The sequence below is a fragment of the Coenobita brevimanus genome, chromosome 45 (assembly GCF_032717465.1).
Source record: "Coenobita brevimanus isolate Jiangsu-jjx chromosome 45, ASM3271746v2, whole genome shotgun sequence".
Lineage (NCBI taxonomy): Eukaryota > Metazoa > Arthropoda > Malacostraca > Decapoda > Coenobitidae > Coenobita > Coenobita brevimanus.
The window spans coordinates 6,078,203-6,083,313 of record NC_136998.1 but is presented as its reverse complement, the minus strand read 5'-3'; the positions used below and the strand labels follow the sequence as shown (position 1 = coordinate 6,083,313).

Here is a 5,111-nt window from a genome sequence, read left to right as displayed (position 1 = left end):
GAGGATGGAAGTAATGCGAGTATAAGTGTCTGGGGAATGGCTGGGAGAAGGAGGGAGGTGAGAAGACAGGAAGAAATCAGTAGGATAGAAGTTGTGGAAGCAATGAAGAAAGTTAAATTGGGGAAAGCCCCGGGAATTGATGGAGTGTGTGGTGAAATGCTGAAGTATGGGGGAGAGATAGTAGTAGAATGGATGTGGAAAATGTGCAGATTGGCCAGGGAGGAAGACAGAGTCCCGGAGGATTGGAAGTCAGGTATAATTATTCCCTTGTACAAAGGAAAAGGGGAAAAAGAAGTGTGTGGTAATCATATGGGCATCTGTCTTCTTAGTATAATAGGAAAAGTGTATGGTAGGATACTTATTGACAGAGTTAGAGAAAGAACAGAGGAAGTAGTGGAAGAAGAACAGGGAGGCTTTAGGAAGGGAAGATGTTGTGTAGATCAGATATTCATTCTTAGATCTTTAGTGGAAAAGTTTCTAGAGAAGAGAAAGAAGTTGTATGCGGCTTTCATGGATTGGGAGATAGCATATGACAGGGTGGATAGACAAGGATTGTGAAAAGTATTAAGAATATATTGAGTAGATGGGAAGTTGTTGAATGCTGTGAAGAGTATGTATGATGGTGCTAAGGCTGTAGTGCGTGTGGATGGTGAACTGAGTGAATTATTCTCTTTGAAGGTTGGGTTGAAACAGGGATGTGTCATGTCTCCATGGTTGTTCAATCTGTACATGGATGGGGTAATAAAAGAGGTACATGGTAGGGTAGTGGATGTTGCAGTGGCCCTAGTGAGAGAGAATAGTGTTTGGAAACTTCCTGTACTCTTCCCTGCAGATGATACTGTGTTGTTGCGTGAAGACGAAGGAGAGCTGCAAGGGTTGGTGGATGAGTTTGGGAGAGTGTGTAAGAAACGGAATCTAAAGGTGAATGTAGGGAAGAGTAAAGTGATGGTCTTTGGCAGAGGTGAAGTCAGTGAATGTACAGCGAGGTTGGGTGGTGAGGAAATGGAAAATGTAAGTACGTTTAAGTACTTGGGTAGTGTGATGAGTAAGGATGGAAGTTTGGAGGGAGAAGTGCTTGGAAGGGTACAGCAGGGAAGAAAGGCTGCTGGTTCCTTGAGAGCAGTGATAAGAAGCAGGGAAGTGAGCATGGAAGTGAAAAAGTTACAACATGATAATATTGTAATACCAACTCTAACGTATGGAAGTGAAGCTTGGACGTTGTTGGAAGGACACAAGTCAAGAGTGAGAGCAGTGGAAATGACTTATTTAAGAGGGGCCTGTGGAGTCACATGGAGAGACAGGCTGACAAATGAGGATATAAAGGAGAGTTGTGATGTGGATGTGGATGTGATAGGAAGCGTTAGGAGGAATACACTGAGGTGGTTTGGCCATGTGGAGAGGATGGAGGGTGAAAGACTGACGAAGAGAGTGTATGTGAGTAAGGTGGAGGGGGGAAGAGGGAGGAGGAAGCCGAGGATGAGATGGAGGGATGGGGTGGAGAGGTATATGAGAGGGTGGTGTGAGTTGGGAGAGGGGCAGTGAAATGGCGGGGGACAGGGCGACGTGGAGGCGATTTGTTTGTGGCCACCCCGAACGGGATTGACTATACTCCCCCCACCCCCACCACACGTACTGTCCCACATTCACACGCACACACACATACTGTATAGGGCATGCATTCTGTGAAATTAATGAAATCCTGCTTTGAATTCTGTTGTTCCAAATGTAAATAAGCATATAGATCTAATATTAATAGCATGTTCATTAACACTGCACACTGTCAGGCTGGCAACACTTCAAACAAAGGACCAAGACTGTGACTGGTGCGTGAGAGCTGGAAAGCTCCCACAATATGCTTCATAAATGTATTTTGAGAGTTCCGTATAGGCTGTTTGTATTTTTCACAAGAAATGGCTGTTCATCAGTATGTTAACGTTAATTATTGACATAACTGGAGGAACAGGAGCCTCTGCAGTGACACTACAACTCACCACAGTTGCTATGAGGATTGGAGATGTCACCAGCCACCTCCCTTCTAACTGGTATCCGCCACTGAACACACGATTACCTTTAGCATTAACAAAAATATCACTGTGGGTATGGCTACCCCGTGACTATTACTGAGACATAAACTGTGCAAATAAGTATTGATTACTGGTTAACGTAATTCGTAATGTGAGTTGGTTTTGTTTTGCACTTGTATTTTGACATAGTATTAAATTTTAGGTAAACATACTAAAAGCAACGTCATTACTCATTAGCACAAACTGATAGTGTGTGTGTGTGTGTGTGTGTGTGTGTCTACTGATAGCCAGCTGAGGAGTTTTAGAGAGAGAGAGAGAGAGAGAGAGAGAGAGAGTCGAGGCGGTGGAGCACGCTGCATGTTGTCCGTTAAGGAGGGAGGGGATATCCTAGTGTGTAATCAGGTCTATATAAAGATAATAAAAATAAACAGGTTTATTATTATTCAGGATACAGGATATCATTGACACCTTAATAACTATACTGTAATGACTAAGAATATATAACTGTTGGCCGCTCACTCCCATACTCCTCCCTTCCCCCTACATCGCACAATTTCTGGGTGAACTTGCCCTCTGTTTCTGAACCACTACTCAACCTGTATCGTGGTTCACGCTACAAGGCAAGAGAATTATATTATATAACCCAGACTATAAACAGTATAGTTTCATTCATTCATTGCCAGACGCCATGTATCCCAGACGGGGTGGCCAAGGGCTTAGAATTAATTGTTTTACAGGGAGGGGCACTAATCCTCCACCAACCCCACTTGATACGTAGGGATGCCAACAGCATCTGGTGTTCCCAGACGGTCACCCATCCAAGTACAAGCCAGACCCAACGTTGCTTAACTTCGCTGATCGGACGGGAAGCGGTGTACTCAACTTGGTATGGCCGTTGGCAACAGTATAGTGCACAGCCTATTATCCCAGTCACATAATATTTATTAACCTATATCATACATAATACAATGGCCACATAATATAATTCTGAGGATGAAGCTTAGCGATTCGAAAAGTTGTCGGGCACACACACACACACACACACACACACACACACACGGGCGTGCGCTGTTGCTACGTTAGCCAAATCCCGCAACCAAGTGGTCCAGTCGGAAATCTTGCCGAGTGTACGTATGGTAAATGCGGGATTTGAATGTTTGTGCAAGGTTACCATTGAAAATACTCAGACTTCGCTATAGGTAGCAAGATGGAATGGCAAAATAGTTAGAATAATGCCACAGATATTAAAATATCATTTACAATGGCTCAAATATCTATAACATTTATAGAATGTCATTAGATGTAAAAAGTAAATATTTATACATGACAAAGTCAATTCCTCTATATCTAGCGAGAAAGTATGGCTAGATTGTACGAACATGGCAACACTGTGTTTGAGGCGTGTTGTTTACGTCGATCTAGTATTATTTCGCATTCGTAAAAAAAAATAATGATAATAATAATAAAGAAACTGTTTGATAACCACATTATTATTAAATATCATGAATATCTACTGTCAATCAATCAATCATTTCCTGTGACACCCCACGGGATGCATAGGGCTTCAATGAACTCTCTCCACCAATATTTGTCTCTTGCCATCTCCTTCAGGTCCCACCAACACTCCTTTCCTGCTCCTTTTTTCATTGTCCTCAACCAGGTTTCCCTCGGCCTACCTCTACCTCTTCTTCCTCTAGCAGTCCACTGTAGCACATCCTGTATTAAACTACCTTCTTTTCTGTATATGTGCCCCAGCCACTTCCAGCGAGACAGTCTCACATATTCATTAACTGGTTCCACTCTCGTAATATCCCTTACTCTTGCATTTGTAACCCTGTTTTGCCACTTTAGCCCAAGAATCCTTCTTAGTATTTTATTCTCAAATCCTAATACTTTCTGATCTGTTGCAATTGTACTGTACCATGACTCATGCCCGTAAATTAAAATTGGTCTAACCATGGACTTGTAAATTTTCACTTTAGTATGTACCGAAAGCATATTATTATTCCAAACAGATTTCAACATTCCAACAGCTCGCCAAGCCTGTCTAATCCTCTTCTCAATTTCATTGTTTAATGATCCATTAGATGATACATCGTTCCCAGATATTTAAAGTTTTCTACATGCGTCACCAGATTATTCCCAATTACACAATCGACTTGGTTCTCCACGTTCATATTAATAATTTCAGTCTTTCCACAATTTATTACCAATCCCACTTTTTCTCCTTCCTCCACCAGACAATCAAGCACTCTCTGCATCTCGTAAATACTTCCGCAAATCAGTACAATATCATCAGCATAGTCCAAATCCATCAGCTTCTTATTTTCTTTCCAGTTAATACCTGCACCTGTTCTCCTTACAACCATTTTCATAACATAATCCATAACCAAAACAAACAAGAATGGCGAAAGAACTCCTCCTTGAATCACTCCTGACCTAACTTGAAATGGATCACTCAAAGAACCACCCACCATTACCTTACAAAAAGTACCTTCATGCAGGCTTCTAATAATATTTACAAACTTTTCTGATATACCATGGAATCTCATAATTTTCACCATAGCTCCACGTGAAACACTATCAAACGCTTTTTCAAAATCCACAAAACACATACTAAGTGGCATTTTCATCCCATTAGCTTTTTGTATTAGATGCCTTACAATAAAAATCTGATCATTACAACCTCGACCCTTTCTAAATCCCGCTTGTTCTTCTCTTAAAATTTTATCAATTACTGGCTCTATTCTATTCAACAAGATTTTGGAAAAGACTTTTGCAACTACAGGTGTCAAAGTTATCCCCCTCCAATTGCCACATACACTTAAATCTCCCTTTTTTTGGTATCTTTATAATCACTCCATTTTTCCACTCTTCTGGAATTCCACCATTATCCCAAGCCACATTAAAAAGTTTCAAAAGCGCATTCATCAACTCGTCATTTTCCATCTTAAGCATTTCAGGAAATATTCCATCCTCTCCTGGGGCCTTAAAATTCTTTAACTCCTTTATAGATTTTGCTACCTTTTCCAAAGTTATATCCCCTGTTTCTATCTGCAAATCTCTCTCGGCAGGCAAAAAATCCTC

At 41.2% G+C, this 5,111-nt stretch overlaps 1 non-coding gene across 1 annotated transcript; it reads right to left on the bottom strand.

Annotated features, from left to right (window-relative positions):
* Positions 1 to 2,805: 2,805 nt before the first annotated feature.
* LOC145398546 (5S ribosomal RNA) lies at positions 2,806 to 2,924 on the bottom strand. The gene has a single exon (XR_013897134.1). It is a non-coding gene; the product is annotated as a 5S ribosomal RNA (ribosomal RNA).
* Between the last annotated feature and the right edge of the window lie 2,187 nt (positions 2,925 to 5,111).